The sequence below is a fragment of the Triticum dicoccoides genome, chromosome 4A (genome assembly GCF_002162155.2).
Source record: "Triticum dicoccoides isolate Atlit2015 ecotype Zavitan chromosome 4A, WEW_v2.0, whole genome shotgun sequence".
Classification (NCBI taxonomy): Eukaryota; Viridiplantae; Streptophyta; class Magnoliopsida; order Poales; family Poaceae; genus Triticum; species Triticum dicoccoides.
The window spans coordinates 485,721,791-485,735,343 of NC_041386.1; the positions used below are offsets into that span (position 1 = coordinate 485,721,791).

Below are 13,553 nucleotides of genomic sequence, written 5' to 3' on the forward strand. Positions count from 1 at the left end.
AATGTCATATTTTTTATCAATAGCAATAATGGGCTAGACTTAATTAAAGCCCATTTACATTATGTACTAGTCATGCCAATTTTATCATTTTTTCCTGACTTATTATGTTGTCACTTTTAATTGGCACTTTCGTGACGTGTTAGCTTTTGCAGTATCTATGTTATTTCATTTTATTTGAAACTTCAAAGGCATTTAAAGCTGTTTTTTTGAAATAAACATGTACTTTATTTATTAGAAATAATTGTTACATCGTCAATAAGTAAATGTACAATGTCCCTCACAGGCTCCTCAAACCAGCCAGTAGTAACTGAAAATTTCGCTAGCCTAGCAATTTCATGAGCCACCTTATTTGCTTCCCTATTACAATGTTCAAATCTAACAAGCGAAAAATCACAAACTATGAAATAGCAATCATCGAACACTGCCACCGCCGCTCCCGCCGAATGTCCTCCATTTTCCATTATTTCAATCAGCTCCATATTGTCAGAATTAACGACAAGACGATTACAACCCTCCTTTTGTGCAAGAAATAGGCCGAATCTAAGAGCCAAAGCTTCTGCTGTTAATACGTCAGCACACCACTCAATCCTCCAGTTTCCACCAACAATGAATCTTTCATTATCATCTCTCAGAACAGCTCCAGTTGTGTCCCTAAGTAAATCATGGTCATAAGAGGCATCAACATTAAGCTTGACAAAACCCATAGGAGGTCTTGTCCATCCTCCTGATTTAGTAGTTTCCTTAGGGGAGTGTGCATTAACATAGTTAGCCGTTATAGTCCGGGCACCCATGGAAATTTGGTTTGCATCTTGAAACTTTCCTTCATGAACCAGTTTGCGTCTATCACACCATAAGTACCAGGCTGTAACAGCGATCAGTTCACGTTCTTTTGGAGAACCCATTATCGCTAATTCTTGTTCTGGCATAAGTAGTAAGAATTCCAAAACCGCCTCTCCCGCATGATCAGTAGCACAAGCTTTATTGATCACCTTATGTAGTCCTAACTTGCCCCATATCTCTTTTGCCTTTTGACACATGAATAAAATGTGTTTCGTATCTTCTGCCCCCTTCGAGCATGATGGGCAATTGTGCGATACTTTCATGTGCCTATTCGCAAGCGTAACACGGCATGAGAGGGTTCCATGCAAGGTACGCCAGATGAAAATTTTAACCTTTGCCGGACAAGATAATTTCCAAACCTTACCCCAAATAGGATTAGCCTTGATTCTTCCCATACCATCAGCATGTTGCAATTTTGTTCCATGTTGCTTGTTCCATTCCTCCAAATAAGCTGACCGTACAGTGAAAACACCATTTTTTGTATAACTCCAAGCAATGAAATCTGACATATTATGCATCGGGAGGGGAATTGCGAGCACCCTTTGAGCATCAATTGGCCACAACGTTTGATTCACCAAATCTTCATCCCAAGAATTCGTTACTGGATCAATGAGATCAGAAACCCTTGACAGAAGGTGCCCCCTTCTCGGAGTAAGGACCCTCCTATTCGCACAGTTCGGGATCCATGCATCTATCCAAATATCAATATTTTGTCCATTTCCAACCCGCCAGATATAACCATTTTTAAGCGAGTTTACTCCCGCCATAATACTTTGCCAAGTAAAAGAGGAGCCCTTTCTTCGTTTTGCATTCATTAAATTCCCTTCCGAGAAATATTTAGCCCTCAAGATCGATGCACATAAGGACTCAGGATTATCAATCAGGCGCCATGCCTGTTTGGCTAACAAAGCCAGGTTGAAACAATGTATATCTCTAAAACCCATACCTCCTTGATTTTTTGGTACACACATCTTCCACTATGCCATCCAATGCATTCTCTTCTTATTGTCCTCGTCACCCCACCAAAATTGCGACATCGCGTCAATAATTCTTTTACATTTTTTTAGGAATTTTAAAGACGGACATGGCGTAAGCTGGGATAGCTTGTACAACAGATTTGAGCAATATTTCCTTTCCTCCAGCAGATAACAAATTTTCTTTCCATCCACTTATTTTCATGATGATTGGATCGATCAGGAATTGGAAACAATCACTTTTGTCCATACCCACGCATTAGCAGGTAAACCCAAATATTTATCATTAAGTGCTTCAGTCATAATATTCAGAATTGTACAAATTTGCGCTTTACCTTCCACCTTTGTATTGGGACTAAAGAAAATACTGGACTTTTCAACAGTAACCATTTGCCCCGAGGAGGCACTATATAGATCCAAAACTGATTTCAAAGCCTCCACATTCATAGCATTTGCTTTCATAAGGATCAGAGAATCATCTGCAAAGAGAAGGTTCGAAACTGATGGTGCGTCTCTACTGACCTTTATTCCAGAAATATTTCCATTCTCCTCCGCTTTTGCCAAAAGGGCAGTCAGTCCCTCCGTACATAATAAGAATAAGTATGGAGATAGAGGATCTCCTTGCCTCAATCCTTTAGTGGGTTTCAAACTCTTAGTTTCTTCCGTATTAAAACGAACACGGTATTCCACAGAGGATACACATTGCATAATAAGATTTACCCAGTTCTCTTGGAAGCCCAGTTTGAGCATAATTTTCTTCAGAAAAGACCACTCTACCCTGTCATACACTTTGTGCATGTCCAATTCAATTGCACATAGGCCCTCTTTACCATTCTTTTTCTCTCAATTGTATGGAAGCATTCATATGCCACTAGAATATTATCAGTAATCATACGTCCGGGCACTAACGCACTCTGGGTCATGCTAACGATTTCTGAAAGGATTATCTGTTGGGGAACGCAGTAATTTCAAAAAAAATCCTACGCACACGCAAGATCCATCTAGGTGATGCATAGCAATGAGAGGGGAGAGTGTTGTCCACGTACCCTCATAGTCCGTAAGCAGAAGCGTTATGACAACGCGGTTGATGTAGTCGTACGTCTTCACGATCCGACTGATCCTAGCACCAAAGGTACGGCACCTCCGCGATCTGCACACGTTCAGCTCGGTGACGTCCCACAACCTCTAGATCCAGCTGAGGTCGAGGGAGTGTTTCGTTAGCACGACGGCATGATGACGGTGATAATGAAGTTATTGACGCAGGGCTTTGCCTAAGCTCTACAACGATATGACCGAGGTGGAAATCTGTGGAGGGGGGCACCGCACACGGCTAAACAATCAACTTGTGTGTCTATGGGGTGCCCCCTCCCCGTATATAAAGGAGTGGAGGAGGGGAGGGCCGGCCCTCTCATGGTGCGTCCAAGGGGGGAGTCCTACTCCCGGTGGGAGTAGGATTCCCCCTTCCCTAGTTGGAGTAGGAGAGGAAGGAAGGGGGAGAGAGAGGGAAGGAAAGGGGGGCCGGCCCCCCACACAATTCAGATTGGGATTGGGGGCACGCCCTCCACCTTGGCCTCCTCCTCCTCTCTCCCACTAAGGCCCAATAAGGCAAATACACTCCCCGGGGGGTTCCGGTAACCCCCCCGGTACTCCAGTAAATGCCCGAACTCACCCCGAACCATTCCGATGTCCAAACATAGCCTTCCAATATATCGATCTTTATGTCTCGACCGTTTCGAGACTCCTCGTCATGTCCGTGATCATATCCGGAACTCCGAACTACCTTCGGTACATCAAAACACATAAACTCATAATACCGATCGCCACCAAACGTTAAGCGTGCGGACCATACAGGTTTGAGAACTATGTAGACATGACCGAGACTCACTTCCGGTCACTAACCAATAGCGGAACCTGGATGCTCATATTGGTTCCTACATATTCTACAAAGATCTTTATCGGTCAAACCGCATAACAACATACCTTGTTCCCTTTGTCATCGGTATGTTACTTGCCCGAGATTCGATCATCGGTATCTCAATACCTAGTTCATGAAGGAAATATGCCCTAGAGGCAATAATAATGTTATTATTTTATTTCCTTATATCATGATAAATGTTTATTATTCATGCTAGAATTATATTATCCGGAAACATAATACTTGTGTGAATACATAGACAAACTAAATGTCACTAGTATGCCTCTACTTGACTAGCTTGTTAATCAAAGATGGTTATGTTTCCTAACCATAGACATGTGTTGTCATTTGATCAACGGGATCACATTATTAGAAGAATAATGTGATTGACATGACCCATTCCATTAGCTTATCACCCGATCGTTTAGTATGTTGCTATTGCTTTCTTCATGACTTATACATGTTCCTATGACTATGAGATTATGCAACTCCAGTTTGCCGGAGGAACACTTTGTGTGCTTCCAAACGTCACAACGTAACTGGGTGATTATAAAGGAGCTCTACAGGTGTCTCCAAAGGTAAATGTTGGGTTGGCGTATTTCAAGATTAGGATTTGTCACTCCGATTGTCGGAGAGGTATCTCTGGGCCCTCTCGGTAATGCACATCACATAAGCCTTGCAAGCATTGCAACTAATGAGTTGGTTGCGAGATGATGTATTACAAAAGGAGTAAAGAGACTTGCCGGTAACGAGATTGAACTAGGTATTGAGATACCGACGATCGAATCTCGGGCAAGTAACATACCGATGACAAAGGGAACAACGTATGTTGTTATGCGGTCTGACTGATAAAGATCTTCGTAGAATATGTGGGAGCCAATATGAGCATCCAAGTTCCGCTATTGGTTATTGACCGGAGACATGTCTCGGTCATGTCTACATTGTTCTTGAACCCGTAGGGTCCGCACGCTTAAGGTTTCGATGATAGTTATATTCTGAGTTTATGAGTTTTGATGTACCGAAGTTAGTTCAGAGTCCCGGATGTGATCACGGACATAACGAGGAGTCTCAAAATGGTCGAGACATAAAGATTGATATATTGGACGGCTATATTCGGACACCGGAAGTGTTCCGGGTGATTTCGGAGAAAACCGGAGTACCGGAGGGTTACCGGAAACCCCCCGGGAGAAGTAATGGGCCATATGGGGCTTAGTGGAGAGAGAGAAGGGCACCAGGGTGGGCCACGCGCCTCCTCCCCCCTTGGTCCGAATTGGACTAGGAGAGGGGGGGGCGGCGCCCCCCTTTCCTTCTCCCTCCCCACTTCTTTCCCCCTCCTAGTAGGAGTCCTACTCCTACTAGGAGGAGGACTCCTCCTTGGCGTGCCTATAGGGCCGGCCGGCCTCCTCCCCTTGCTCCTTTATATACGGGGGCAGGGGGCACCCCTAGACACACAAGTTGATCCACGTGATCGTTTTCTTAGCCGTGTGCGGTGCCCCCTTCCACCATAATCTTCGATAATATTGTAGCGGTGCTTAGGCGAAGCTCTGCGACGGTAGATCATCAAGATCGTCACCATGCCGTCGTGCTGACAGAACTCTTCCCCGACGCTTTGCTGGATTGTAGTCCGGGGATCGTCATCGAGCTGAACGTGTGCTAAAACTCGGAGGTGCTGTAGTTTCAGTGCTTGATCGGTCGGGCCGTGAAGACGTACGACTACATCAACCAGATTGTGCTAACGCTTCCGCTGTCGGTCTACAAGGGCACGTAGATCACTCGCACTCTCCCCTCGTTGCTATGCATCACCGTGATCTTGCGTGTGCATAGGAAATTTTTTGAAATTACTACGTTCCCCAACAGTGGTATCAGAGCCTAGGTTTTATGTGTTGATGTTATATGCACAAGTAGAACACAAGTGATTTGTGGGCAATATAAGTCATACTGCTTACCAGCATGTCATACTTTGGTTCGGCGGTATTGTTGGACGAAGCGGCCCGGACCGACATTACGCGTACGCTTACACGAGACCAGTTCTCCTGACGTGCTTTGCACAAAGGTGGCTAGCGGGTGTCAGTTTCTCCAACTTTAGTTGAACCAAGTGTGGCTACGCCCGGTCCTTGCGAAGGTTAAAACAGTACCAACTTGACAAACTATCGTTGTGGTTTTGATGCGTTGGTAAGATTGGTTCTTGCTTAAGCCCGTAGCAGCCACGTAAAACTTGCAATAACAAAGTAGAGGACATCTAACTTGTTTTTGCAGGGCATGTTGTGATGTGATATGGTCAAGACATGATGCTAAATTTTATTGTATGAGATGATCATGTTTTGTAACCGAGTTATCGGCAACTGGCAGGAGGCATATGGTTGTCGCTTTATTGTATGCAATGCAACTGCGATGTAATGCTTTACTTTATCACTAAGCGGTAGCGATAGTCGTGGAAGCATAAGATTGCCGAGACGACAATGATGCTACAATGGTGATCAAGGTGTCGCGCCGGTGACGATGGTGATCATGACGGTACTTCGGAGATGGAGATCACAAGTACAAGAAGATGATGGGCATATCATATCACTTATATTGATTGCATGTGATGTTTATCTTATATGCATCTTATCTTGCTTTGATTGACGGTAGCATTATAAGATGATCTCTCACTAATTATCAAGAAGTGTTCTCCTTGAGTATGCACCATTGCGAAAGTTCTTCGTGCTGAGACACCACGTGATGATCGGGTGTGATAGGCTCTACGTTCAAATACAACGGGTGCAAAACAGTTGCATACGCAGAATACTCAGGTTATACTTGACGAGCCAAGCATATACAGATATGGCCTCGGAACACAGAGACCGAAAGGTCGAGCGTGAATCATATAGTAGATATGATCAACATAGTGATGTTCACCAATGAAACTACTCCATCTCACGTGATGATCGGACATGGTTTAGTTGATTTGGATCACGTAATCACTTAGAGGATTAGAGGGATGTCTATCTAAGTGGGAGTTCTTTAAATATGATTAATTGAACCTAAATTTATCATGAACTTAGTACCTGATAGTATCTTGCTTGTTTATGTTTGATTGTAGATAAATGGCCCTTGTTGTTGTTCCGTTGAATTTTAATGCGTTCCTTGAGAAAGCAAAGTTGAAAGATGATGGTAGCAATTACACGGACTGGGTCCATAACTTGAGGATTATCCTCATTGCTGCACAGAAGAATTACGTCCTGGAAGCACCGCTGGCTGCCAGGCCTGCTGCTGGAGCAACACCAGATGTTATGAACGTCTGGCAGAGCAAAGCTGACGACTACTCGATAGTTCAGTGTGCCATGCTTTACGGCTTAGAATCGGGACTTCAACGACGTTTTGAACGTCATGGAGCATATGAGATGTTCCAGGAGTTGAAGTTAATATTTCAAGCAAATGCCCGGATTGAGAGATATGAAGTCTCCAATAAGTTCTATAGCTGCAAGATGGAGGAGAACAGTTCTGTCAGTGAGCATATACTCAAAATTTCTGGGTATAATAATCACTTGATTCAATTGGGAGTTAATCTTCCAGATGATTGCGTCATTGACAGAATTCTCCAATCACTGCCACCAAGCTACAAGAGCTTCATGATGAACTATAATATGCAAGGGATGAATAAGACTATTCCCGAGCTCTTCGCAATGCTGAAAGCTGCCGAGGTAGAAATCAAGAAGGAGCATCAAGTGTTGATGGTCAACAAGACCACTAGTTTCAAGAAAAAGGGCAAAGGAAAGAAGAAGGGGACTTCAAAAAGAACAGCAAGCAAGTTGCTACTCAAGAGAAGAAACCCAAACCTGGACCTAAGCCTGAAACTGAGTGCTTCTACTGCAAGCAGACTGGTCACTGGAAGCGGAACTGCCCCAAGTATTTGGCGGATAAGAAGGATGGCAAGGTGAACAAAGGTATATGTGATATACATGTTATTGATGTGTACCTTACTAATGCTCGCAGTAGCACCTGGGTATTTGATACTGGTTCTGTTGCTAATATTTGCAACTTGAAACAGGGACTACGGATTAAGCAAAGATTGGCTAAGGACGAGGTGACGATGCGTGTGGGAAATGGTTCCAAAGTCGATGTGATCGCGGTCGGCACGCTACCTCTACATCTACCTTCGGGATTAGTATTAGACCTAAATAATTGTTGTTTGGTGCCAGCATTAAGCATGAACATTATATCTGGATCTTGTTTGATGCGAAACGATTATTCATTTAAATCAGAGAATAATGGTTGTTCTATTTATATGAGTAATATCTTTTATGGTCATGCACCCTTAAAGAGTGGTCTATTCTTATTAAATCTCAATAGCAGTAACACACATATTCATAATGTTGAAGCCAAAAGATGCAGAGTTGATGATGATAGTGCAACTTATTTGTGGCACTGCCGTTTGGGTCATATCGGTGTAAAGCGCATGAAGAAACTCCATACTGATGGACTTTTGGAACCACTTGATTATGAATCACTTGGTACTTGCGAACCGTGCCTTATGGGTAAGATGACAAAAACACCATTCTCCGGTACTATGGAGAGAGCAACAGATTTGTTGGAAATCATACATACAGATGTATGTGGTCCGATGAATGTTGAGGCTCGTGGCGGATATCGTTATTTTCTCACCTTCACAGATGACTTAAGCAGATATGGGTATATCTACTTAATGAAACATAAGTCTGAAACGTTTGAAAAGTTCAAAGAATTTCAGAGTGAAGTTGAAAATCATCGTAACAAGAAAATAAAATTCCTACGATCTGATCGTGGAGGAGAATATTTGAGTTACGAGTTTGGTGTACATTTGAAACAATGCGGAATAGTTTCGCAACTCACGCCACCCGGAACACCACAGCGTAATGGTGTGTCCGAACATCGAAATCGTACTTTACTAGATATGGTGCGATCTATGATGTCTCTTACTGATTTACCGCTATAATTTTGGGGATATGCTCTAGAGACGGCCGCATTCACGTTAAATAGGGCACCATCAAAATCCGTTGAGACGACGCCTTATGAACTGTGGTTTGGCAAGAAACCAAAGTTGTCGTTCCTGAAAGTTTGGGGCTGCGATGCTTATGTGAAAAAGCCTCAACCTGATAAGCTCGAACCCAAATCGGAGAAATGTGTCTTCATAGGATATCCAAAGGAAACTATTGGATACATCTTCTATCACAGATCCGAAGGCAAGACTTTTGTTGCTAAATTTGGAAACTTTCTGGAGAAGGAGTTTCTCTCGAAAGAAGTGAGTGGGAGGAAAGTAGAACTTGATGAGGTAACTGTACCTGCTCCCTTATTGGAAAGTAGTACATCACAGAAACCAGTTTCTGTGACACCTACACCAATTAGTGAGGAAGCTAATGATGATGATCATGAAACTTCAGAACAAGATACTACTGAACCTCTTAGATCAACCAGAGTAAGATCCGCACCAGAGTGGTACGGTAATCCTGTTCTGGAAGTCATGCTACTAGATCATGATGAACCTACGAACTATGAAGAAGCGATGGTGAGCCCAGATTCCGCAAAATGGCTTGAAGACATGAAATCTGAGATGGGATCCATGTATGAGAACAAAGTATGGACTTTGGTTGACTTGCCCAATGATCGGCAAGCAATTGAGAATAAATGGATCTTCAAGAAGAAGACCGACGCTGACGGTAATATTACTGTCTACAAAGCTCGACTTGTCGCAAAAGGTTTCCGACAAGTTCAAGGGATTGACTATGATGAGACCTTCTCACCCGTAGCGATGCTTAAGTCTATCCGAATCATGTTAGCAATTGCTGCATTTTATAATTATGAAATTTGGCAAATGGATGTCAAAACTATATTCCTGATTGGTTTTCTGGAAGAAGAGTTGTATATGATGCAACCGGAAGGTTTTGTCGATCCAAAGGGAGCTAACAAAGTGTGCAAGCTCCAGCGATCCATTTATGGACTGGTGCAAGCTTCTCGAAGTTGGAATAAACGCTTTGATAGTGTGATCAAAGCATTTGGTTTTGTACAGACTTTTGGAGAAGCCTGTATTTACAAGAAAGTGAGTGGGAGCTCTGTAGCATTTCTGATATTATATGTAGATGACATATTACTAATCAGAAATGATATAGAATTTCTGAATAGCATAAAGGGATACTTGAATAAGAGTTTTTCAATGAAAGACCTCGGTGAAGCTGCATACATATTGGGCATTAAAATCTATAGAGATAGATCAAGACGCTTAATTGGACTTTCACAAAGCCATACCTTGACAAAATTTGAAGAAGTTCAAAATGGATCAAGCAAATAAAGGATTCTTGCCTGTGTTACAAGGTGTGAAATTGAGTAAGACTCAATGCCCGACCAATGCAGAAGATAGAAAAAAAATGAAAGATGTTCCCTATGCTTCAGCCATAGGCTCTATCATGTATGCAATGCTGTGTACCAGACCTGATGTGTGTCTTGCTATAAGTCTAGCAGGGAGGTACCAAAGTAATCCAGGAGTGGATCACTGGACAACAGTCAAAAACATCCTGAAATACCTGAAAAGGACTAAGGATATGTTTCTCATATATGGAGGTGACAAAGAGCTCATCGTAAATGGTTACGTTGATGCAAGCTTTAACACTGGTCCGGACGATTCTAAATCGCAAACTGGATACGTGTTTACATTAAACGCTGGAGCTGTCAGTTGGTGCAGTTCTAAACAAAGCGTTGTGGCGGGATCTACATGTGAAGCGGAGTACATAGCTGCTTCGGAAGCAGCAAACGAAGGAGTCTGGATGAAGGAGTTCATATCCGATCTAGGTGTCATACCTAGTGCATCGGGTCCAATGAAAATCTTTTGTGACAATACTGGTGCAATTGCCTTGGCAAAGGAATCCAGATTTCACTTCAATTCCATCCGGGATCTAGTCCAGGTGGGAGACATAGAGATTTGCAAGATACATACAGATTTGAATGTTGCAGACCCGTTGACTAAGCCTCTTCCACGAGCAAAACATGATCAGCACCAAAGCTCCATGGGTGTTAGAATCATTACTGTGTAATCTAGATTATTGACTCTAGTGCAAGTGGGAGACTGAAGGAAATATGCCCTAGAGGCAATAATAATGTTATTATTTTATTTCCTTATATCATGATAAATGTTTATTATTCATGCTAGAATTGTATTATCCGGAAACATAATACTTGTGTGAATACATAGACAAACTAAACGTCACTAGTATGCCTCTACTTGACTAGCTCGTTGATCAAAGATGGTTATGTTTCCTAGCCATAGACAAAGACTTGTCATTTGATTAATGGGATCACATCATTAGGAGAATGATGTGATTGACTTGACCCATTCAGTCAGCTTAGCACTTGATCGTTTAGTATGTTGCTATTGCTTTCTTCATGACTTATACATGTTCCTATGACTATGAGATTATGCAACTCCCGTTTGCCGGAGGAACACTTTGTGTGCTACCAAATGCCACAACGTAACTGGGTGATTATAAAGGAGCTCTACAAGTGTCTCCAAAGGTAAATGTTGGGTTGGCGTATTTCGAGATTAGGATTTGTCACTCCGATTGTCGGAGAGGTATCTATGGGCCCTCTCGGTAATGCACATCACATAAACCTTGCAAGCATTGCAACTAATGAGTTGGTTGCGAGATGATGTATTAAGAAAGGAGTAAAGAGACTTGCCGGTAACGAGATTGAACTAGGTATTGAGATACCGACGATCGAATCTCGGGCAAGTAACATACCGATGACAAAGGGAACAACGTATGTTGTTATGCGGTCTGACCGATAAAGATCTTCGTAGAATATGTGGGAGCCAATATGAGCATCCAAGTTCCGCTATTGGTTATTGACCGGAGACATGTCTCGGTCATGTCTACATTGTTCTCGAACTCGTAGGGTCCGCACGCTTAAGGTTTTGATGACAGTTATATTATGAGTTTATGAGTTTTGATGTACCGAAGTTAGTTCAGAGTCCTGGATGTGATCACGGACATAACGAGGAGTCTCGAAATGGTCGATACATAAAGATTGATATATTGGACGGCTATATTCGGACACCGGAAGTGTTCCGGGTGATTTCGGAGAATACCGGAGTACCGGAGGGTTACCGGAAACCCCCCGGGAGAAGTAATGGGCCATATGGGCCTTAGTGGAGAGAGAGAAGGGCGCCAGGGTGGGCCGCGCGCCTCCTCCCCCCTTGGTCCGAATTGGACTAGGAGAGGGGGGGCGGCGCTCCCCTTTCCTTCTCCCTCCCCACTTCTTTCCCCCTCCTAGTAGGAGTCCTACTCCTACTAGGAGGAGGACTCCTCCTTGGCGCGCCTATAGGGCCGGCCGGCCTCCTCCCCTTGCTCCTTTATATACGGGGGCAGGGGCACCCCTAGACACACAAGTTGATCCACGTGATCGTTTTCTTAGCCGTGTGCGGTACCCCTTCCACCATAATCCTCGATAATATTGTAGCGGTGCTTAGGCAAAGCTCTGCGATGGTAGAACATCAAGATCATCACCAGGCCGTCGTGCTGACGGAACTCTTCCCCGACGCTTTGCTGGATCGGAGTCCGGGGATCGTCATCGAGCTGAACGTGTGCTAAAACTCGGAGGTGCCGTAGTTTCGGTGCTTGATCGGTCGGGCCGTGAAGACGTACGACTACATCAACCGCGTTGTGCTAACGCTTCCGCTGCCGGTCTACAAGGGTACGTAGATCACTCACACTCTCCCCTCGTTGCTATGCATCACCTTGATCTTGCGTGCGCGTAGGAAATTTTTTGAAATTACTACGTTCCCCAACAGTTCAATCTCGTTACCGGCAAGTCTCTTTACTCATTCCGTAATGCATCATCCCGCAACTAACTCATTAGTCACATTGCTTTCAAGGCTTATAGTGATGTGCATTATCGAGAGGGCCCAGAGATACCTCTCCGACAATCGGAGTGACAAATCCTAATCTCAATCTATGCCAACTCAACAAAAACCATTGGAGACACCTGTAGAGCATCTTTATAGTCACCCAGTTACGTTGTTGACGTTTGATAGGACACTAAGTGTTCAGCCGGTATTCGGGAGTTGCACAATCTCATAGTCATAGGAACATGTATAAGTTACAAAGAAAGCAATAGCAACAAACTAAATGATCATCGTGCTAAGCTAATGGATGGGTCAAGTCAATCACATCATTCTCTAATGATGTGATCCCATTCATCAAATGACAACTCTTGTCCATGGCTAGGAAACTCAACCATCTTTGATTAACGAGCTAGTCTAGTAGAGGCATACTAGTGACACTCGGTTTGTCTATGTATTCACACATGTACTAAGTTTTCGGTTTATACAATTCTAGCATGAATAATAAACATTTATCATGATATAAGGAAATATAAATAACAACTTTATTATTGCCTCTAGGTCATATTTCCTTTAGTCTCCCACTTGCACTAGAGTCAATAATCTAGATTACATTGTAATGATTCTAACACCCATGGAGTCTTGGTGCTGATCATGTTTTGCTCGTGAGAGAGGCTTAGTCAACGAGTCTTTAACATTCAGATCCGTATGTATATTGCAAATCTCTATGCCTCCCTCCTTGACTTGGTCGCGGATGGAATTGAAGCGTCTCTTGATGTGCTTGGTTCTCTTGTGAAATATGGATTCCTTTGCCAAGGCAATTGCACCAGTATTGTCACTAAAGATTTTCATTGGACCCGATGCACTAGGTATGACACCTAGATCGGAAATGAACTCCTTCATTTGCTGCTTCCGAAGCAGCTATGTACTCTGCTTCTCATGTAGATCCCACCATGACACTTTGCCTGAAACTGCA

General features: G+C 43.3%; 1 pseudogene; it reads right to left on the reverse strand.

Moving 5' to 3' along the window:
• Positions 1-224: 224 nt before the first annotated feature.
• The window catches only part of LOC119283569, an 84,530-nt pseudogene continuing 71,201 nt past the window's right edge, over positions 225-13,553 (reverse strand).